Source organism: Dermacentor variabilis, unplaced genomic scaffold, assembly GCF_050947875.1.
Source record: "Dermacentor variabilis isolate Ectoservices unplaced genomic scaffold, ASM5094787v1 scaffold_12, whole genome shotgun sequence".
NCBI classification, from domain to species: domain Eukaryota; kingdom Metazoa; phylum Arthropoda; class Arachnida; order Ixodida; family Ixodidae; genus Dermacentor; species Dermacentor variabilis.
In genome coordinates, this window is record NW_027460280.1 from 11,994,223 (window position 1) to 12,017,663 (window position 23,441).

At 48.4% G+C, this 23,441-nt stretch overlaps 1 pseudogene; it reads right to left on the reverse strand.

Moving 5' to 3' along the window:
* Positions 1 to 3,130: 3,130 nt before the first annotated feature.
* LOC142566223 (uncharacterized) lies at positions 3,131 to 3,934 on the reverse strand (annotated as a pseudogene).
* Positions 3,935 to 23,441: the final 19,507 nt, after the last annotated feature.

A 23,441-nucleotide genomic window follows, 5' to 3' on the forward strand; every position in this document is an offset into this window, starting at 1 on the left:
CGAGCGATTACTCTGGAACATTGTGGAACAACGACTGTGTTCGCCGTTGTCGCCGTTCTTTAAGTGTATAGCCTGTTTTTGTGGGCACAGGTTCGCCCAATAAAGGTTAGTTTCGTCTTTCACGGTATTGCTACTGGGCTCTTCATACGTCACTCCACGTGACATCTGGTGGAGGTGCTTTTCGTTCCTGTACCGGACGTCCCCGACAAGCCATGATCCAAGCCCGGACCGCAAGGAGAACACCAACGTAGTCCCGGTCCATCGAGCAAGCCGCCGTCTTCAACAGCGGCCCCCAGAGCACGGATTTCTACCTCAGAAGACCAAGAAGATTGTGGCCACGGCAATTACAATGGCAGCCCCAGTGTCACCCATCGTATTTTAACAACCCAGAGAGCTCCTTACCTTCCGTGGAGCTACGTCGGAGGATCCGTTAACCTGGCTCGAAACCTTCGAAGGGATCTCGACCTTCAACAACTGGACGTCTGAGGATAAGCTACGACATGTATACTTCGCCTTGCAAGATACCGCGAGAACTTGGTTCGAGAACCGGGAGTCCACCCTTACGACATGGGACATGTTTTGCAGTAACTTCCTGAGGGCGTTCACGAGCGTTGTCCGTAAAGAAAGGGCCGAAGTTCTGCTGGAAACCCGAGGCCAACTGCCCAACGAGACCATCGCTATCTTCGCGGGAGAGATGACCAGTCTTTTCCGGCACGCTGACCCAGAAATATCCGAATATAAAAAAGTGCGTTTCTTGATGCGAGGCGTAAAGCAAGAACTTTTCGCCGGACTGATCCAAAACCCACCGAGCACCGTAGCTGAGTTCTTCACAGAGGCAACGACGATTGAGAAAATTTAGAAATGCGCACTAGGCAATATAACCGCCAAGTACTCACGCCTCAGTGCGCCATCCAAGCAGTGGGCTCCGGTGATCTCCAAAAGACCATCAAGGCCATTGTGCGCAAAGAACTGCGCAAGGTCTTGCCTTCGTCGCAGCTTCAAGTGGCCTCAATCGCTGACATCGTGAAAGATGAGGTTCAGTGATCGCTTGGAGTTCCTGAGGTGCAACCTCAATGCACCATTTCGGGAATCGCAGCGCCGCGAAAAAACCTACCGGGCGCGCGACGCATTATGGGAAAAGTGCGCGAGCGCCGACCGACCGCCCGTCTTGGCTGCCTCCTGCGTTCGCATAGTTGCGGTATGTGTGGGTGTGTGTGTGTGCGTGCGCGCGCGTGCTTCGTTTGGTTTGAGATTTCGTGTACTTTTTGTGGTGGGGGGTTGCAGGTGCGTTATATTGACTGTTACGTGCATGTTGGTTACTTAGTGACCTCAGCCACTACTGCGTGCGATGTCGTCGAAGTGCCGAGGCGGCGGTCAGACTTGATGTGTGCCTGGTTGCGACAACAACACGCTGAAAGACAAGAACGTTTCGTTTCACGCGTTCCCTGTAAATGAAAAAGAAAAAAAGGAGTGGGTGAGAAGAATCAACCGCCAAGGAAGTGCTGGTCGCTTCTCTTTGTGGCAACCTTCGAAGCACCACCGGATATGCGGAGCTCACTTCAACGCAAGTGGACGCTGTGGTTATCTCGACCGGCTGCCAACAATTTTCCCCCATGAAGTCATCAATCAACTATCTCCTTCTTTTAATACCGGTAAGTATATATATTCAGACGGTTATTGCATGTTACCATAACTTCCAAATCGTTTCAAGTGGTAAAACGCAAGAAGACGAGCTCCCAAACTGCCTCTGCCAGCCCGGTGCTCCTTCTGAACGAGTTGGAGATCGGCTGCGTAGTTGACGTGCCCCAATGCGATCAACGTAAGAGACGCTTTAACTGTGCCATCTTTTTCTGAGGTTTCGGCTTTGTGTGTACGCATTTTCACGAAAGTGTATTATACGCAGAAAGCGACGTTGTTTTCCACGAGCCCACCCATCTGACCTGCGGTGCTCTAGTCTGCCCACCCAGCAGACTAGTGCAGCATTTCTTGCTCTGCTGAAGTAAGTCTGAAGTCACTGTACAGGCTATATAGCGCTGCAATGCCTTATTTCTGTGTCGGTGTTGTGCAAATGATTTGAGCATAGAATGTGGCAGTACCATATCTGAGTCATGACTAAAAACCAAATCACCAGTCTCATTGCTGAGCTACACAGACAAGCTGGAAAGTTGGTGTTTGCAGCCATTGTCTTTTCTGCCACATATTTTCTTTCCTAACTTTTTGGAATGAAAAATGTAAAGTGCATTTCACTTTGTCATTTTTACATGTGTTAGTGACGTATTCATTTTTCAAAAAATTGTGATATGTATATGTATTGTATATTTGTGTAATGTATCTGTAAAAAATTGTATATGTATGCGAGTATTTCATGGCAATGAAATTTGAGAGCTTTATTACAAACTCTCATCTAATGTCCTGCATGGTATCCTTGAGGAAGAACTTATATAAATCACTCCTATCGCACTCAATATCAGTATGCAATTCTCGAGATGCGGCAGGTTCGAGCTTGGTCGTCAATGCAGTGCGAGCCAAGTGCTGCTCGAAACTTGTGCATTAGCCCCTCAGAGCAGAGATGAAGTATGCTGAATGTGTAGCTTGGGCACTCTGTATGATGGCACATTGATTTACTGTAAAGCATAAACCTTCGTTGGTTCACTCTACGTATGTTACAAGTTGTACCGAGTGGAAGAGTACCTACACTACGGAGAACACATTGTCATTTCGCAAAGATTTTGCTTGCAACTTTCAATGCGGTTTCCTTACAGAGACCAATGTGAAGTCACTATCATTATCAAGTATAGGAAATGTTGAAGTATGTAGCTGCCCAGATTCCTGGGTCTAAGAGTGCATTATGTATGTATTCAATGACAAGGCAGCAAGGTGTGTGGTGCTTGACATTTACTTTTTACACACCGGTTAGTTGCACACACATTTAAATAGGTGGTGGCAACACATACACATGGCCATAACGATATTACACGGAAAAACACTTTCTTTATTTCTTCATGGAGACTAATGCAATACAATATATATAAAACCAAATATATGTAAGTATGAACACATGCCAAAGCATGTTATGAGTCCGAGCATCTTTGTCCTACAGACCAATGTGACTTAAATAAGTCGTTGAAATTCACACACAAGTACAGTGCTCTTGGTAGTTCTTGCAACATTCCAGAAGACGTGGCAGCATTTTGGAAATCCAAAGCGAGCTGTCAACAGTGATCCTCTGAAGACTGCAGTCTGTGCCATTATCAACCACAAAGTCACACAAGGAGAGTCCAGTCAAAGCCATTTGCCCCGGGACCTGGTAAAAGTACTTGAGCGTTGGTTTAAGAGCTTCATTCTTCAGGTAGGATGCCGTATTCACAGCATTTTCTAATTCATCAGCCCGTTCCTTGGCAGCTGAGAGGGCCTTAACTTCAAGGAGACCAAAATCTCCTCCCTCCTCTACAACACGGTCAGGCGTTGCACCAAGAACAGGGACACCAGGGTTGACGCACAACCCACAACAGTACATCCTAACTGGGACCTTTCTCTTCTATATGTAACGCTGCACGGCTGCATCTTCATTCCTGAACCTATCAGCCATGTATTTGGTCTGCATCTAGCTAGACCCAAACAGCCTCTTGAAAAATTTCTCGTCAGCTGGCTTCTTCCGTGACACCACATCTCCGAAGTGTGAAGCAGTCAGGCGCTTAGATCTCTCGAAGCCCCATGTTGTAGAGCCGCTCTGCATACTAGTCGCTTGCTCAAGGGCCCATGAGTCTTCTAAAATAAGCTCATAGAAGCCGAACTTGTACCCAGCTGGCACATGCTCAACCGATAGGGCTTGCACCGGTAACCTGATTGGCATCTGGCTACGAGCATCCTCGTGAAGTGCTCTTTTCACTGGTACGGGTAGAAAGTGGTTGTCCTCCAGCGTCTTCCACAGCATGGCGTTTGGAATATTTCTCTGTGCCTGATACATTCCCTTAATATGGTCTTCTGTCACTGTGAGAGAAACTGTGGTTTCTTGAGTCAAATGCCTGCCTGCTTTCATTGGCATATGTTTCACAAAACGTAGTTGTGAGAACTCGCGTGTGTGCACGTTGGCCTTCTTAGCCCCATTACCCCATGCCCTGGGTTTGTCTGTACACGACTGTGGGTCTCGCACGTAGGCTGCCCCGGAGCGCTTCATGTCTAGTAAAAACCATAGTAAGGCAACTACATGTTTACAAACACCTGCAGCTCCAGCCCGGCAGTTGCAGCTTCCTTCAGCCACAGTTCCATTTGACGAGAGCGCAGCAGCAGTGTTATATAATTTTGCCAAAGAGAACGATGCCTCCATGGTTGCTTTAAGAAAAGTGGAACTGTCAGCCTTGAAAATAAGAACATTGTGAACCTTATCTGCTTTAAACATCCTGTATCCGCTTACAGTATGCTTCTGAGCACCATGTGCATTCTGATGTGCCAACATTTCTTGCTCTGAGAAACCATCCGGCACGTCTTTTAACTGCTTTGTCCATGGTCCTTTCGGTAACCTTGCTTGAAGAGGATGCGCATTTTGAATGGCTCGTAGTGGTACCTGCAACATGGGTATAAGCAAGTGTCAAAATGTTTTCTTTGGCACTCCACATATAAACAGAGCATGGAAGCATACACAGCTGATCACGGGATCACCAATGCGATCTTGAAATAAAAGAGTATTCATTCATTGTGTCTTGGTAACTTGTGGCAAGCATGCTTGAAAAGCAACGTTGAACCCGTTTCGTTTACTACGCGCGGTCGTGAAGAATGTTGCAGAAGGACGGGCTCCATAAACCACTAGCTAACTTAAAACTCTGAGGCCGCCCTAGTACAAGGTACTGGCGCGTTCAATACTTTTAAGGTTAGCCAAAACATCCGCCGCAGTTTTTTTAGACCGCGTTCTCGTTACTTGCAGCCACCGAGGCACGTTCATATTTTAGGTGCATCTATCTGCACTCCACGGTAGTAAGTAATGGACACCGCGACCGAGGTAGTACGAGCTGTCAAACTCGTTGAATAGGACACAAACAGCAACTGCTATCTGTACCGCAATGCTATGCTCAGCTACACAGAATGTAACAGTGCTAATACAAGAGCCTGTTGGTTCTGCTTCGTACTTGCTGCGCGCTATTCAAACAACAATATAGGCAAGAAAATGCACTGGCACAAGCTAAGCGCCAACTCAACTACTTATTTCTTGCAAGATGTACATTATTCAACGTATGCGCTGTCTGTTCTTTTCGATGACATACTTGTTTCAGACTCGTCCGTAGATTAAATAGCATGGTGTAACCAAAAGACAGAATGGGCAGTGCCCGATAACGAGGTATTTTGCTGAAATACGGCGCATACATTCTCACAAGAGGGTGTCGCACTGCTGCAACAAACATGAATGCACTGTACGCTACATACTACGCCTGCCGCCGGAACAGCCGCACAAACTTCGAAGGTTTGCGACGGGCGACCACTAAATAAATGCCCTGTTAGCGCGTGCTCACCAGTAAAACACGCCTGCTAGCCGTAGGATCCCGCTCGTGTCTTCTGTAGCATAGCTACAAAACGCCGACAACCGTGTTGCTATGCAACGCAAGCTCCGAGCGCGAGACATTGGCGCATGTGCGCGCTTCACCTGCGAAAATACTCGCTTCGCGCTCGTAGCGTTGGCTGCATAACCACAAAAAAGTTGTACGGCAATGTAAACATCACTTGCGCGCCGCAAACATGCAACAAAAGTATTACTAGCACTCCAAAAAAACGATTTTTTTTTACCTGCTGTTGCGCGACGTCCATGTCGTACCACTCCTGCGCCGGATCCTGCCCGCCAAGTTCGCTCGCAATTCCCAGCCAGCTTTGTGGTGGTCGCGTAGGGGGGGGGCGCACAACTTTCCGAAATGGTTCATTGCCGCAGCCACAGCCAGATGCGATGACCTACGCCGCCGTCGAACGCCGTCAAGGTCCCCCTCCGCGAGCGCGCCAGGGCCCAGTAACGCCCCAATTCCGTCGTCCGCCACCGCCGCCAGCATGTCCACACGTCGTCCGGCGCACCTACGCGAGGAAGACGGACATTTGGCGCGCCCCCAACCATCGCCCGCTCTGCTACCACTGCGGCGAAGCCGGCCATGTGTACCGCCGATGCCCATACAGCGACCTGGGAATTGCGAGGCTTCGCCGTCAACGCAGTGCACCCGAAGGAAGGTGAACGCCCTCGTGACATCGCCGACTACCTCGCCGCTACTCAGTGGAGCCCTCGACGATGGTGCCTTTCGCCGTCACCAGGCCGCTACCTGTCGCCGCAGCGCCGTCCATACACAGGCCCAGCCCGGGGCCGGTCCGTGAGTCCATATACGGAAAACTAAAGCAGCAACGGATAGAGGTGCGGTTGCTGTTCGTCTAACTGACGAAGATCCTCCGCCGCCTACGAAGACTACGAAGAGACTACCTCGACGACATGAGGACAAGCCGCCGTCCCGACGAAGTCTGGAAGCAAAGAATACGCAGACGAAAGACCCCCTGACGACGCCACGTACCAGCGGCAGGTCAACGCGACGCAGCCTTCATCCGACGCCAAGGCCTAACTGTTACGCAAGACGAAGCACCACCGAACTCGACGTGCTTCTCGACGGCCACGCAGTCACCGCCTTAGTCGACACAGGAGCCGATTACTCCATCATGACTGGAACCACCGCCGCCCAGTTGAAGAAAGTTAAGACGGCATCGGAAGGCCCGTCAATTCGGACCGCTGGAGGACACCTCATAACCCCGACTTGAATCTGCACGGCAAGAATTGCCATTCATGGCCGGACTTACCCTGCCACCCTCCATATCCTCCAAGTGTTCACGAGACGTCACTCTCGGCCTGAACTTCCTGAACCAACACGGCGCAATCATCGACCTGAAGTCGAAGTCAATAACGCTGTCGCAAGATCAAGCTATACCATCAGAGAGCCCTCATAGTTACCACGCCTTGAGTGTGCTTGAAGATCAAGTGAGCATCCCGCCTCGCTCCAGCGTTGTTGTTTCGGTCGGCATCGAAACACCTGCTCACGTAGAAGGCGTCATCGAAGGCGACCAACGTCTGCTGCTCGATCGCGAAATTTGCGTCGCAAGAGGAATAGCGCAACTGCACGCAGGAAACACGAAAGTGTTGCTGACAAACTTCAGCCAGGAGTTCAAGCACATCAACAAGGGCACGACGATCGCATACATTGAGGAAATTCTGGAAACCAGCAATGCGTTTGTCCTCTCGGATTCTCCCGCATCTACCCCGACGACTGTAGTTCCCGAACCAGACTTCGACATAAATCCAAGTCTCCCCGTGATTAAGCAACGACAGCTCAGAAGTTTACTTCCACGACACAAGGAGTGCTTTTCGACGTCATCAAGTATTCGACAAACGCCAGTCGCAAAGCATCGCATAATAACCGAAGAGTGTGCTCGACCACTCCGCCAGAGTTCTTATCGAGTTTCTACGCTAGAACGTAAGGCTATAAGGCACCAAGACGACGAAATGCTGCGCGACGACATCACCCAGCCGTCAAAAAGGCCGTGGGCATCTCCTGTAGTCTTGGTGAAGAAAAAGGACGGAACCCTACGTTTTTGCGTCGATTATCGTCGTCTGAACAAGATCACGAAGAAGGACGTATACCTCCTCCCACGAATAGACGACGCACTGGATCGGCTCTGCAACGCTAAATACCTCTCGTCGATGGACCTCAAGTCCTGCTATTGGCAAATAGAAGTCGACGAAAGAGATCGCGAAAAGACAGCCTTCGTCACCCTAGACAACCACTACGAGTTCAAGGTTATGCCATTCGAACTGTGATCGGCGCCTGCAACGTTCCAGCGCGTGATGGACACGGATTTAGCAGGATTACAGTGGCAGACCTGTCTCGTATACTTGGATGACGTCGTCGTATTCGCCGGAAATTTTGACGATCACCTTAGGCGGCTTGCAACAGTACTAGAGGCCATCAGGTCATCAGGGCTTACTCTGAAGCCGGAAAAGTACCGTTTCGCTTACAACGACCTTCTGTTTCTAGGCCACGTCATCAGCAAATCTGGAGTCCGCCCCGACCCGCAGAAGACAGCTGCCATCGCAAAGTTCCGGCACCCCATCGACAAGAAGGCAGCGCGTAGATTCCTTGGCACGTGTGCCTACTACAGGCGCTTTGTCAAGGACTTTTCACGCATCGCGGAGCCGCTAACACATCTAACTAAATGTGATGTCGAGTTGAAGTGGGAAACGCCGCAGGCGGACGCATTCCAAGAACTGAAACAACGCATGCAGTCGCCGCCGGTACTTGCACACTTCGACGAGGACGCCGATACCGAAATCTACACTAACGCCAGTGGCCTAGGCCTCGGTGCTGTCCCAGTCCAGAGGAAAGACAGATTTGAACGGGTGATATCTTATGCAAGCCGGTCGCTGTCAAAAGCGGAAGGCAATTATTCTGCGACTGAAAAGGAATGCCTCGCCATCATTTGGGCTCAGCGAAATTCCGCCTTTGCCTATATGGCAGGCCATTCAAAGTGGTCAGCGACCATCACGCGTAAGGACCCTTCCGGACGGCTGGTGCGGTGGAGCCTCAGACTGCACGAATATGACGTCAGGGTAATCTACAAGTCCGGACGAAAACACTCTGACGCCTACTGCCGATCACGCGCCCCTATCGATCCCTCGCCGGAAGACGACGAGGACGACGATGCCTTCCTTGGAATAATAAGCGCGGAAGATTTCACTCAATAGCAACGAGCAGACCCGGAGCTAAAAGGTCTCGTCAAGTATTTGGAAGGGAACACCAATTGTCCCTAGGGCCTTTAAGCGTGGATTGTCTTCGTTCACGCTACAAACCAACCTGCTCGTGCAGAACTTCTCACCAGTCCGCGCCAACTACCTGCTTGTTGTTCCGTTAGTGCTGCGTCCAGAAGTACTGCACGCCCTACATGACGGTCCGACCGCTGGACACCTTGAATTCTCCCGAACACTATCGAGGACACAGGAAAGGTATTGGCCGCGCCTGACCGCCGACGTCACCCGTTATGTAAGGACATGCAGAGAATGTCAGCGACGCAAGACACCACTACACGGACAGCAGGATTACTACAGCCAATCAAGCCTCCTTGCCGACCGTTTCAGCAGATCGGGATGGACTTGTTGGGACCCTTTCCAACGTCATCATCATCATCATCAGCTTAGTTACGCCCACTGCAGGGCAAAGGCCTCTCCCATACTTCTCCAACTACCCCGGTCATGTACTAATTGTGGCCATGTTGTCCCTGCAAACGTCTTAATGTCATCCGCCCACCTAACTTTCTGCCACCCCCTGCTACGCATCCCTTCCCTTGGAATCCAGTCCGTAACCCTTAGTGACCATCGGTTATCTTCCCTCCTCATTACATGTCCGGCCCATGCCCATTTCTTTTTCTTGATTTCAACTAAGATGTCGTTTACCCGCGTTTGTTGCCTCACCCAATCTGCTCTTTTCTTATCCATTAACGTTACACCCATCATTCTTCTTTCCATAGCTCGTTGCGTCGTCCTCAATGTCAGCAGAACCCTTTTCGTAAGCCTCCAGGTTTCTGCCCCGTAGGTGAATACTGGTAACGCACAGCTGTTATACACTTTTCTCCTGAGGGATAATGGTAACCTGCTGTTCATGATCTGAGAATGCCTGCCAAAAGCACACCAGCCCATTCTTATTCTTCTGATTATTTCAGTCTCATGATCCGGATCCGTGGTCACTACCTGCCCTAAGATGTATTCCCTCACCACTTCCAGTGCTTCGCTACCTATCGTAAACTGCTGTTCTCTTCCGAGACTGTTAAACAATACTTTAGTTTTCTGCAGATTAATTTTCACACCCACCCTTCAGTTTTGCCTCTCCAGGTCAGTGAGCATGCATTGCAATTGGTCTCCTGAGTTACTAAGCAAGGCAATATCATCAGCGAATCGCAAGTTGCTAAGGTATTCTCCATCAACTTTTATCCCCAATTCTTCCCACTCCAGGCCTCTGAATATCTCCTGTAAACATGCTGTGAATAGCATTGGAGATATCGTACCTTCCTGTCTGACGCCTTTCTTTATAGGGATTTTGTTGCTTTTTTTGTGGAGGACTACAGTGGCTGTGGAGCCGCTATACATATCTTCCAGTATTTTTACATATGGATCATCTACACCCTGATTCCGTAATGCCTCCATGACTGCTGAGGTTTCGACTGAATCAAACGCTTTCTCGTAATCAATGAAAGCTATATATAAGGGTTGGTTATATTCTGCACATTTCTCTATCACTTGATTGATAGTGTGAATATGGTCTATTGTTGAGTAGCCTTTACGGAATCCTGCCTGGTCCTTTGGTTGACAGAAGTCTAAGGTGTTCCTGATTCTATTTGCGATTACCTTAGTAAATACTTTGTAGGCAACGGACAGTAAGCAGATCGGTCTATAATTTTTCAACTCTTTGGCGTCCCCTTTCTTATGGATTAGGATTATGTTAGCGTTCTTCCAAGATTCCGGTACGCTCGAGGTTCTGAGGCATTGCGTATACAGGGTGGCCAGTTTCTCTAGAACAATCTGACCAGCATCCTTCAACAAATCTGCTGTTACCTGATCCACCCCAGCTGCCTTCCCCCTTTGCAAATTCGTAAGGCTTTCTTTACTTCTTCTGGCGTTACCTGTGGGATTTCGAATTCCTCTAGGCTATTCTCTCTTCTACTATCGTCGTGGGTGCCACTGGTACTGTATAAATCTCTATAGAACTCCTCAGCCACTTGAACTATCTCATCCATATTAGTAACGATATTCCCGGCTTTGTCTCTTAACGCACACATCTGATTCTTGCCTATTCCTAGTTTCTTCTTCACTGTGTTTAGGCTTCCTCCGTTCCTGAGAGCCTGTTCAATTCTATCCATATTATAGTTCCTGATGTCCGCTGTCTTACGCTTGTTGATTAACATAGAAAGTTCTGCCAGTTCTATTCTAGCTGTAGGGTTAGAGGCTTTCATACATTGGCGTTCCTTGATCAGATCTTTCGTCTCCTGCGATAGCTTACTGGTTTCCTGTCTAACGGCGTTACCACCGACTTCTATTGCGCACTCCTTAATGATGCCCATGACATTGTCGTTCATTGCTTCAACACTAAGGTCCTCTTCCTGAGCTAAAGCCGAATACCTGTTCTGTAGCTTGATCCGGAATTCCTCTAGTTTCCCTCTTACCGCTAACTCATTGATTGGCTTCTTGTGTACCAGTTTCTTCCGTTCCCTCCTCGAGCCTAGGCTAATTCGAGTTCTTACCACCCTATGGTCACTGCAGCGTACCTTGCCGAGCACGTCTACATCTTGTGTGATGCCAGGGTTCGCGCAGATTATGAAGTCGATTTCATTTCTAGTCTCACCATTCGGGCTCCTCCACGTCCACTTTCGACTAACCCGCTTGCCGAAAAAGGTGTTCATTATCCGCATATTATTCTGTTCTGCAAACTCTACTAATAATTATCCTCTGCTATTCCTAGAGCCTATGCCATATTCCCCCACTGACTTGTCTCCAGCCTGCTTCTTGCCTACCCTGGCATTGAAGTCGCCCATCAGTATAGTGTATTTTGTTTTGACTTTACCCATCGCCGATTCCACGTCTTCATAAAAGCTTTCGACTTCCTGGTCATCATGACTGCATGTAGGGGCATAGACTTGTACCACCTTCAATTTGTACCTCTTATTAAGTTTCACAACAAGACCTGCCACCCTCTCGTTAATGCTATAGAATTCCTGTATGTTACCTGCTATTTCCTTATTAATCAGGAATCCGACTCCTAGTTCTCGTCTCTCTGCTAAGCCCCGGTAACACAGTACATGCCCGCTTTTTAGCACTGTATATGCTTCTTTTGTCCTCCTAACCTCACTGAGCCCTACTATATCCCATTTACTACCCTCTAATTCCTCCAATAACACTGCTAGACTCGCCTCACTAGATAGCGTTCTAACGTTAAACGTTGCCAGGTTCAGATTCCAATGGCGGCCTGTCCGGAGTCAGGTATTCTTAGCACCCTCTGCAGCATCACAGATCTGACCGCCGCCGTGGTCAGTTGCTTCGCGACTGCTGGGGACTGAGGGCCGGGGTTTGATTGTTGTATTCATATAGGAGGTTGTGGCCAAGTACTGCACCAGGGTGGCCAATCCTGCTCTGGTGAGAGAGTGCGTTACCGGTTCTCGTCACCGGGATCAGGCCGCACTCCAGGCCTGTTTGTGCAATTTTCTCAACACACGGTTTTTTTTGTATTTTCCGGTGGAGAATTGCGCGGCACCGGGATTTGAATCACGATCCTCTTGCACTGGAGACGGATACTCTACCGTCCCCGCAGGAGTTAAATTAAAAATTGAATTATGGGGTTTTGCGTGACAAAACCACTTTCTGATTATGCACGCCGTAGTGGAGGACTCCGAAAATTTCGACCACCTGGGGTTCTTTAACGTGCACCTAATTCTAAGTACACGGGTGTTTTCGCATTTCGCCCCCATCGAAATGCGGCCGCCGTGGCCGGGGTCCGATCCCGCGACCTCGTGCTCAGCAGTCTAACACCATAACCACTGAGCAACCACGGCGGGTCCCGCAGGAGTTGTACGCCTCATTTAACCTACAGTGGTGCCCTATTTGATCAGTCAAGGTGGACCAATCTGAGCTCGGTTATACCGCATGGATGACACTCGGCTAGAGAACCTGGTATTTATGACCTGCACATGTGTGGCCACACATAATTGAGGATATATAATTTTTTTAGGAGGGTTTCCATACAGTGATAAAAAGAAGGAAAAGACATTAAAAAGAAAGAAAAAAAGGGGAAAAAGGAACATAACATGTGATTTGAACTCGTGATCCTTCAATGTTGCCCGGAAAGGTAGCTCAGTCGGTTGGTTCGTCAAGCCAACGGTTACTTTCAAGCGCCATAGCTCCTGCTCCGAGCCTCATACTTATGTGGAAAGGGACTGATGTTGTCCGCGACAGTCGATTTGTAGGCAACGGACAGTAAGCTGATCGGTCTATAATATATCAATTCTTTGGCGTCCCCTTTCGTATGGATTAGAATTATGTTAGCGTTTTTCCAAGATTCCGGTACGCTCGAAGTCATGAGGCATTGCGTATACAGGGTGGCTAATTTTTCTAGAACAATCTGCTCACCATCTTTCAACAAATCTGCTCTTACCGGATCCTCCCCAGCTGCCTTTCCCCCTTACATAGCTCCGAAGGCTTTCTTTACTTTTTCCGGCGTTACTTGTGGGATTTCAAATTCATCTAGACTATTCTCTCTTCCATTATCGTCGTGGTTGCCGCTGGTACTGTATAAATCTCTATCGAACTCCTCAGCCACTTCAACCATTTCATCCACATTAGTAATGGTATTGCCGGCTTTGCCTCTTAACGCATACATGTGATTCTTGCTTATTCCTAGTTTCTTCTTCACTGCTTTTAGGCTTCCTCCGTTCCTGAGAGCATGTTCAATTCTATCCATATTTTACTTCCTTATGTCGGCTGTGTTACGCTTGTTGATTAACTTGGAAAGTTCTGCCAGTTCTATTCTAGCTCTAGGGTTGGAAGCTTTCATACATTGCCGTTTCTTGATGAGATCTTTCGCCTCCTGCGATAGCTTACTGGTATCCTGTCTAACGGAGTTGCCACCGACTTCTATTGCAGACTCCTTAATGATGCCCATAAGATTGTCGTTCATTGCTTCAACAGTAAGGTCCTCTTCCTGTGTTAAAGCCGAATACCTGGTCTGTAGCTTGATCCAGAATTCCACTATTTTCCCTCTTACCGCTAACTCATTGATCGGCTTTTTATGTACCAGTTTCTTCCGTTCCCTCCTCAAGTCTAGGTTAAATCAAGTTCTTAACATCCTATGGTCACTGCAGCGCACCTTGCCCAACACGCCCACATCTTGTATGATGCCAGGGTTAGCGCAGAGTATAAAGTCTATTTCATTTCTAGTGTCGTCATTCGTACTCCTCCACGTCCACTTTCGGCTATCCCGCTTGCGGAAGAAGGTATTGATTATCCGCATCTTATTCTCTTCTGCAAAGTCTACTAATAACTCTCCCCTGCTATTCCTAGTGCGTATGCCATATTCCCCCACTCCCTTGTCTCCACCCTGCTTCTTGCCTACGTTGGCATTGAAGTCGCCCATCACTACAGTGTATTTTGTTTTGACCTTACCCATCGTCGATTCCACGTCTTCATAGAAGCTTTCCACTTCCTGATCATCATGACTGGATGTAGGGTCGTACAGCTAAACGACCTTCAATTTGTACGTCTTGCTAAGGTTCACAACAAGACCTGCCACCCTCTCGTTAATGCTATAGAATTCATGTACGTTACCAGCTATATTCTTATTAATCGGGAATCCGACTCCTAGTTCTCGTCTGTCCGCTAAGCCCTGGTAGCATATGACGTGCCCGCTTTTTAGCACGGTATATGCTTCATTTGTCCTCCTAACTTCACTGAGCCCTATTATTTTCTAAATCCAGTCTGGATTTAGAAAACAGAGGTCGACTGAGATGGCATTGACTAAACAAAAAGAAATTATAATTTCCGCCTTTGAATAAAAGCTTCTTGTTCTCGGGATATATATAGACTTATCCAAAGCATTTGATCTAATTGACCACTTTCTATTATCTCAGAAACTCAGTCACTATGGCATTAGGGGCATCAGTCTTGCTTTAATACAGTCTTACCTAAAGTACCGTAAACAAATGGTGTGTTTAAATGAAACCTCATCAGATGTTGAGCCAATCTTATCCGGTGTACCACAGGGAAGCATTTTAGGGCCTCTGTTGTTCTTAGTTTATATAAATGACATTTTTCATACCCCCTTTCCGGTTCATCTCGTAGCTTACGCTGATGATATTACAATGCTCGCCACAGGAAACACACTAGCTGAGTTATCCATCCGTGGCAACCAATTTTAGAGCGCAGCTCTTTGGCGTCCGTTCCTGGGTTTCGCGTCGTCGTCGTCGTCGGCGTCGTCGTCGGCCTCGTAACCAGCTCCGCCCCCCTTTCATCCCCCCAGCGCTAGCAGCGACCGACTGATACCGCTGGATGCCGCTGACGCCGCTAGAGAGTCAAGATAACGTGACTGCATAGAACACCGTCGCCGCCATGCAGAAAGAGGAGGAAAGGGTCCCCCCCCCTGTGCTTGTGTGGCGGATAGCTGGGGTTGACTCACTATCGCCGTCAGCGGCATCAGTCAGTCGCTGCTATCTCTTCCCTCCTCCCTTTATCGTGTTGTCCGCTTGCTGCGCGCGCTTCTGCCCCCATCGTTTGCCGCTGGGTGTACACGCCGCCCCCCTCCGCTTCCGCTTACTGCTGGTTGCTCTCGACGGCGGCGATGAGCCTCCGCTTCGGCGGCGCGAACTGCAGGGTCTTCTCGGCGGCGGCGATGAGCTTCTGCTTCAGCCTCGCTTACTGCTGGTTGCTCTCGACGGCGGCGATGAGCCTCCGCTTCGGCGGCGCGAACGGCAGGGTCTTCTCGGCGGCGGCGCTTAGTCTCTGCTTCCCCCACGGCTGTGACAACCTCGCGAGGCACTTGTATAGATCTCGTCTTTGAGAATCAAGCATTGGTGTACCAAGTCGAACATATATCAGTCTATTTCTCCGACCACAAAGCTTCCTTCATGACTGTCAAGAACTGTTAGTGGAGTCTTTGTTAAAGGAATACGCGTGAAAAATAAAAAAAAAATTATGTGATAGCGCATACATGTGTTGCTCGATTTCTTTGCCTCAATCTATCCAAAAGGTGAAACAGCTTATTTGCTGCGCTCAAATTTCGCATTAGGAAGTAACGTAATCGTCGGTAATTTTTTTTGGAACATTTGCGTCACTGGTGTAATAAAAATTGTCTTAAAGTTAATACGAATAAAACAAAAGCTGTGATATATAGAACAAAAAATAAAGTAGTAAGTGGTGATATCGAACTATTATTAGGTAATGACAAGATTGACATTGTATCCAGTATAAAATCTCTTGGTGTTATATTCTCTGAGACACTCAATTGGGACCTACAAGTTGAAAATATTCGTGCTAAAATGAACAGGTTAAATGGGGTGTTATGCGAACATAGGTTAACCCTTCCCACACAGGTTAAACTCCTCATTTATAATTCATACATAGCGCCAGTGATTACTTATTGCCACACAGTTTGGGGTACAACGACTCAACACAATAAACAGCGCCTTTTAATTGCACAAAAGCGTGCGGTAAGGCTGATAGCTAATATACCGTGGAATGCTCACACCAGAGAATATTTTAGGCAGTTCAATATTTTAAGTGTAACTACCTTGTATGTGTTCAAACTTCTTTTCATTTACAAAACTGCTGTAGCAACTAACAACAACCTTATGCTAACAATGTTTCAGCTTGTACGTCATGAACCTACATATGATGTACGTCATTCTATGTCATGGTCCCTACCGTTAAGTCGCACCAAATACCGCACACAATCTTTATCGTACAATCTGCCTAGGTATCTAAATGTTCTCGAAGAAAATCGTTTTTCCCTTAGGTTGCTTTCTATACAAACCTTCATAGAATTGATCAGTCTTTTCGGGCTTTCGAGAGAATAGCTCACCTATGTGACTGTATTGTATGTATGTATTGTATGTATTGTAACTGTATTGAATGAATTATATTTATCTGTATTTTTTGGCGTTAAAATTGTGTAATGGGAATTGACGAAGAAATTGTGTAAATACGTTAATTGTGTAAAATCATAACAATGTAATAGATTCCGTGTAAAAATTGCAGTTATGCAATAGATTACGAGTATTGTGATTTTGAATTCTGTTTGTGTATACTTTGCAACCTGTCGTATTGCCTTTGTTTCTCACCTCACTGCTGCTCTGTAGGGCGTAGGGGGTCTTCAAGCTGCATTCGGCAGCTTTTTCCCTTCCGTCCTCTCTCATTTCTGTACTTTGTTTTGAGAGAAATAAATATCTATCTATCTATCTATCTATATCCCATTTACTGCCCTCTAATTCCTCCAATAGCACTGCTAGACTCGCCTCGCTAGATAGCGTTCTAGCTTTAAACGTTGCCAGGTTTAGATTCCAATGGCGGCCTGTCCGTCTTCCTTCTTATATCTCGCTTTAAATTGCGTGTTCTAAGGCATCCTGATCTCACTTAGAAAAGTAATGAGCTTCCCTTTGTGTTATCATATATTGTTCGTTTCTTGATTTAGTTTTTTCCTCTTAATATTAGTTCATGGCAAGTTTAGTTTCCATTGCCGCCACCCATGAGATTATTTCAGCCTCTCTGACTTTCCGCTTGACGCACTTTGTTGCTGTGTTGCTCATCCTACAGGCCACATACTTGCTGGTAAGCTTAGTTCTTTTCCTCCACTGTGAATCAATGTTTTTCCTGTACAAATGCTTGAACACTATCCCAGCCCATTTACTTTCTTCCATATTCCTCAGTCATTCTTCATAATCAATTTTACTGCGGAGTCATATGGGAAGCGGCTTTCTCGCCGTTTCCCACCGACCGCTCGATGGCTCTTGCAAATCAACCGCCCGACGCAACTGCGCGTCCTGGACCCTCGCGGGTGACGGACACGCGCCGCCAGGACCTTGACAACATGGATTTTCAAGACTCCACTGCTCACAACCTCACGACACCAAAAGGACCCAGCGACCAGAACGCCGGGACAGAGAGCCAAAGTCAAACAGATGGGGATTGGCAGACGGTCCTCACGCTTCGGCAGGAAAAAAGGATGCGAAAGAGAAGAAGACCAGAGCACTGGAATATTCGGGGACCTTGGAGAATCAGCAAGTTTCCGCTGGTCAAACAACCGGAAAATCTAAGCACAAACCAGCATACAGGCGGTTACCCCCCCTGCCAAAGGATGATTTCAAGATAGTGGTGCGACCGCATCAAGGGCTACCGGTCAAGAACCTGACTAGTCCACTACTGGCGGATGCCGTGATTGCTGCATGCAACGGGCAAATATCAGGTGAGCAATTTCTGCTCAGAATCAAGCCGGGCTCCAACATCTTTATCGTGTCCACGCCGCACCAGACAGTGGCGGACTGCGTTAGACGTATTGCAATGCTAAACATCAACGGCCGGCCTCACTCGGTCAACGCCTACGTAGCGACAAGTGACGGGACAACCAAGGGTGTTATTCACGGCTTGGACCCGCACACGACGCCTGAAACGCTAAAAGCGAATCTACGCATACGCACGCAAGGGGTTGAAATTCTCGAAGCGCGCATGTTCCGTAACGCTAAAACGGCCGTTATAACCCTTTTTTTGGAGGTTTTACGCCGCGGTACGTCTACTACAACGGCGGAGAACTTGCTTGCTATCCCTAGAAAATTACCACTCAGGTGTGCAAAGTGTGTTACCAAACTGGTCACCGATCGGACGTCTGTCCCCAGCCGGACACTCCAGTATGTCGTACATGTGGACAACGGGACCCTGTAGCCGGACATGAGTGCGCTCCCAAGTGTGCAGCCTGTGGGGAGGGTCACATGACAGGAGACCGAAGTTGTAAGAAACGTCTCAAACCCCAAAGCAAAAGAACGCCGAGGACTGGCGTTCAACGGACTACCCGGAAGGACAGTTCAACGAAGCCACCTCAACGCCTACGTTGGCTCAGTTCCGATGATGTCGAATCCGCATCAGATCCCGGAGGTATCAGAGACTCGCTGTCGATCCAGGTCAAGATCACGGACCCGAAAGAACTCCAATCCCAAAAACCCACTGTTATATCGTGCATATCACTGAGTACGACAGGAATGGAGACATTACTCATCCTCTGCGTTTATTCCATCCTCTTTTTCCTCCCCCCTTGGGCGGCTCCAGCGCGCGCCTTCTCATGGCGCTGCGGTAGGCAGCGACGCCTTATATAACATATCCCCTCGTGAAAAGAAAAAAAAATTGTCCGTTACTTTCTGATGTAGTCATGCAGCTTCTTTGGTGTCTTCTTGTTGCGGGCGCTTCTCCGCACGCGCTCTGCGCATCTTGGCAAATTACCTGAAGCTTGTTGCGTGCGCCCTGCAGCAGGTGGCTCAGGATTCAGGGCTGCGCTTGATGTGCCAGGTTGTGGCGGATGGCTTACAGCCGCACTGGTTGAGTGATCGGATGCCGGCGACCAGTTCATGACAGCAGTGGTACCTAATTTCATTCTGCTGATAGCTTCAGGGTGAACAGCCGCTAATTTGGAAGCATTCCACACCCGCCCATCTTCCAAGAGGTAAGAGGCGGGTCCGCGTTTTCCAATAATTTTCTTGGGCGCAGAAAACTGTGAAGATAACTTCTCATGAACTGCAGGTAATTTAACCCGCACTGAGTCACCCACGGCGAAGTTGGGTTCCTTGGCACCGCGTTTTTGATCGGTGTAGCGCTTCGACGTCATTTGCTTGTTCTTGATGCGCTCTCTCAACTGCTGTAGTGCCTTTGAAGGGTCATTGGTGAAACATTTGTCAGGAAATCCCACAATGTCAAGTCTGGTGCGAGGTTGGCGTCCATGAAGAAGAATAGCGGGTGCAACACCAGTAGTCGCATGAGGCGTACAGCGATATGTTTGTAGGTAATCAAACATCGCTGTTCTTATCTCACGACGTTCTAACAGGGCTAATTGAATATAGGACTTTAAGACCCTGTTAAATCTTTCCACTAACTCGTTAGCTTGCGGGTAATACACAGAAGATTTGCAATGGGTGATTCCGCGCTCTCTGAGAAAATCGCCAAAATTCGCTGAAGAAAATTGTGATCCATGATCGGATACGATACCACGTGGATATCCTTCTCTTGCGAAAAGTTCAAGTAGGAATTTGGTCACTGTAGACGTGGTCGCATCGCGTACGAAAGCCACCTCTGGCCACTTGCTATAATAATCAATAAGCGTAATGGCAAATCGACAGTCAGCTGGAGCTTGCGTGAAAGGTCCCACGATGTCGATAGCAACTTTGTCCCAGGCTTTCTCGGGAAGAGTGACGGGTTGCATTGGGGCTGCAGATGTACGCGCTGATTTGTCACATGACTGGCAGGCTACACATGTGCGTACAAGTTCTTCGATGTGATTATCCATGCACGGCCACCAATATGACTCCCTAAGACGAGCCTTGGTACAACTAATTCCTGGGTGTGACTCATGAGCCAGATCCATAAGACGGCGGGTCAAAGCGGAAGGCACGACAATCCTGTCACCCCGGCAAAGAATGTCGCTAACAACAGAGAGTTCCGATCGCACGTGAAAGTAAGGTAGCAGCTCTTTTGACAAGGATTTCTTGTCAGGCCAAGAAGTAGTGTCAAACTGCTTAACTTGAGAGATAGCCTGATCGGCGGCACTTGCTTCTTGAAGCTCTTGCATGGTAACTACTGGGGACAAGAGGCATATAAATTCTTCTTCGGGTGCATCATAGGTGAAACTCTGTACGGGCAGCCGGAAAAGTGCGTCAGCCACGACGTTTTCGCTACCCTTCCTGTATTCCATGATGTAGTTGTAGCACAGCAACCATGATGACCAGCGCGCAATCCTTAACGGACGGTGACCTGTGCCTTTCGTTGAGAGGAGCGTAACCAAAGCAGCGTGGTCTGTCCGCAAGGTGAAAGGACGGCCCCACAGGTAAAAGTGCCAGTGCTCGCAGGCCCAGACGCAGGCAAGGGCCTCACGTTCACCGACGGAGTACTTCCGTTCATGCGGTTGAAGAGTACGTGAGGCGAACGCGACAGTTTGCAGTGATGTTCCGTTATCCTGCTGCAGTACAGCACCTAATCCATATCCCGAGGCATCAGTTGTAACGTACACGGGTAACTGAGGATCAAAAAGGTGAAGAACTTCGCAAGATGTTATCAACGTTTTCAGCTGCTGCAAGCCGTTTTAGGCTGCCGCAGTCCAAGCGAAAGGCGCGTTTCCTCGAAGCAAAGCACGCATTGGCTCCACGACATCAGAAAAATGCGGGATGAACTTGGAGTAGAAGCCTGCGAGTCCCAGCAGCGAGCGAAGTTCATTAATATTTGTAGGTGATGGTGCCTTGGTTATCGCCTCGATAGATGACATCAGTGGGAATAACCCTTTGGCGCTGACAACATGGCCTAGGAAAGTCAACTCAGTGACGTCAAAAACACATTTATAGTTGAGCCTGAGGCCAGCGTCAGAGAGCCGTTTCAAAACAGTGCGCAAATTGACCAAGTGATCCTCTCTGGAGCGTCCGTACACGATTATGTCGTCAATGTAAAACAAGACGCATTTGCATCCTTGGAGGATCATATGCATCATCTTCTGAAACGCTGACGGTGCCGATGCCAGTCCGAAGCACACCCTCTTAAAGCGAAATAGTCCGTTGTGGGTTATAAACGTCGTAAAATCACGACTCTCAGGACGGACTTAGTGGTAACTGATGGTATGCAGAAGCTAAATCTAGCTTGGAGAATCGCTGTGCACCAGCCAAGCTGTTCAAGTTCCTCAGTTTGTGGCAGGGGAAAACTGTCCACTATTATAGCTTTGTTGGGCTCTCGTAGGTCTACGCACATGCGAATCGAGCCATCCTTTTTTCTGGCTACGACAATTGGCGAGACCCACTCTGAAGAATCGACGCGCTCAATGATGTCCTGAGCTTCTAATTTTTGCACTTCTGCCGAGACTTGCTCACGAATGACGAGTGGTAGTCGTCTCAGTTTGCTAGCCACTGGTTGAACAGATGCGCGAACTCTGACCTTGTGAGTGAAACCTTTGACAGTTCCTAGCTGCTTTTCAAACAAGTGCTCGAACTCGGAACGTAATTCAGGAGGGAGCACAGGAGTTTCTTGCGTCATTAGCAGACACCTGAGAGGTGACCCTTGAATCTTCATATCCAGAGCCGCGATACCATCTAAACCAAGAATTGTTGTTCCTCCCGACACAACGTACAGAAGGACAGAAGTGCATCGGCCATGAAATGAAACTGGAGCAATGAAACATCCTTTTATAGGAATTGCTGACTTAGAATAATCGAGGAGCTGGACGGATGTTGATATCAGAGGAAATACAGTATCAAAATGGCGTCGGTAAAGTTCTTCGGCTAGGATTGAAACCGATGATCCAGTGTCAATCAGGAACGACACGGAAATTCCTTCAATTTCCAACACTGCATAAATTCCCTTCTTACGACTCCAGATGTGACGAACACTTATGTGATCGTCCGTATCAGCTGTATCTGGGTCGCCTTCCGTGACATGCTGAATTTTCTTTTCAGACTTTCGGGAAGACTTGCACACCTTTTCCAGATGGCCAGTCGTTCCACATCGGCGACACGTATGTGTCTTAGCTTTGCAGTGAGGGCTATTCGGCAGATGGTCCAAAGAGCCACAGCGATAACATTCTTGCTCTTTCAGAGCTCGACGACTTTCAGTTGGCGTCTTATAGCAAGTGCAGGTGCCACAGTGCTTTTCTCTCATATTTGACATGTTTGTGTTTTGAACGTGATGCACTTGTGCTTCATGTCGTGCAAGTTCTCTCGCTTCTCTAGTCGCCTGATCATGCTGTCTCGCAATGGTAAGGGCCCGAGAAAGCGTAAGAGACTCTTCCAGTAAAAGACGTTCACGCAAGTATTCGCTAGTAGTTTTTTCTATAAGCTGGTCGCGCATCATGTCGTCCGCCAAGTCACCGAAGTTGCAAGCTCCTACGAGACCTCGTAGCGCGGTGACGTAATCGAGCGCAGTCTCACCTGGGGCTTGTGCACGTCGACGGAAACGGTGACGCGCTGCGGTGACATTGACAGAGTTCTTGTAGTGACTTTCAAGTGTCGCAACAGCGCAGTCGAACTCATCTGGGGCAGGAGTCGTCAACGTCCCTCCGGTAGCGCTCGAAGCCAAAAAGCGCGGGTCGTCCTCCGACGTGAGAGTCTGGAAGATGCGTTGTCCTTCCAAGCCCAAGCAGTTGAGCAGAATCGCCTTCCGACGCATGGCAGGTAGGTCGGAGGCGCCCGACGCCACCATGTAGTTCTTGAACGCTTGAATCCATTGCTCCCATGGGATGACTGGGTCTCCAGGTGATGACAGGAACGGGGGTGGCGGTTGTAGCCCCGAAATACTCATCGTAGAGGATGATATGCAGCAATCGACGGCACAGATGAAGGGCAAGCCGGTAGCACATGGGTTGTTAAATCCTCGTCGCCAATTATGTTATATCGTGCATATCACTGAGTACACAATCAATCCCAATCACCAAAATCGCCTAAATCGGGGGCTTTCGGCACTGTGACCAAGCAAGCGCCACAAGATAACACGATAAGCTGGGCACGAGTCATTTCTCCTACTGCTCCTGTAGCAGAAAATCCCGAATATCGGAAGATCATTAACGAGAACAAGCTTTTCCGCGAGAGCCTGGCAGAAATTAAGCGAGAGTTGGCCTCCCTAAAAGCTAGTCGCTGTACCGAAACGAACAAAACAGCACATACTAAAGCAGCAG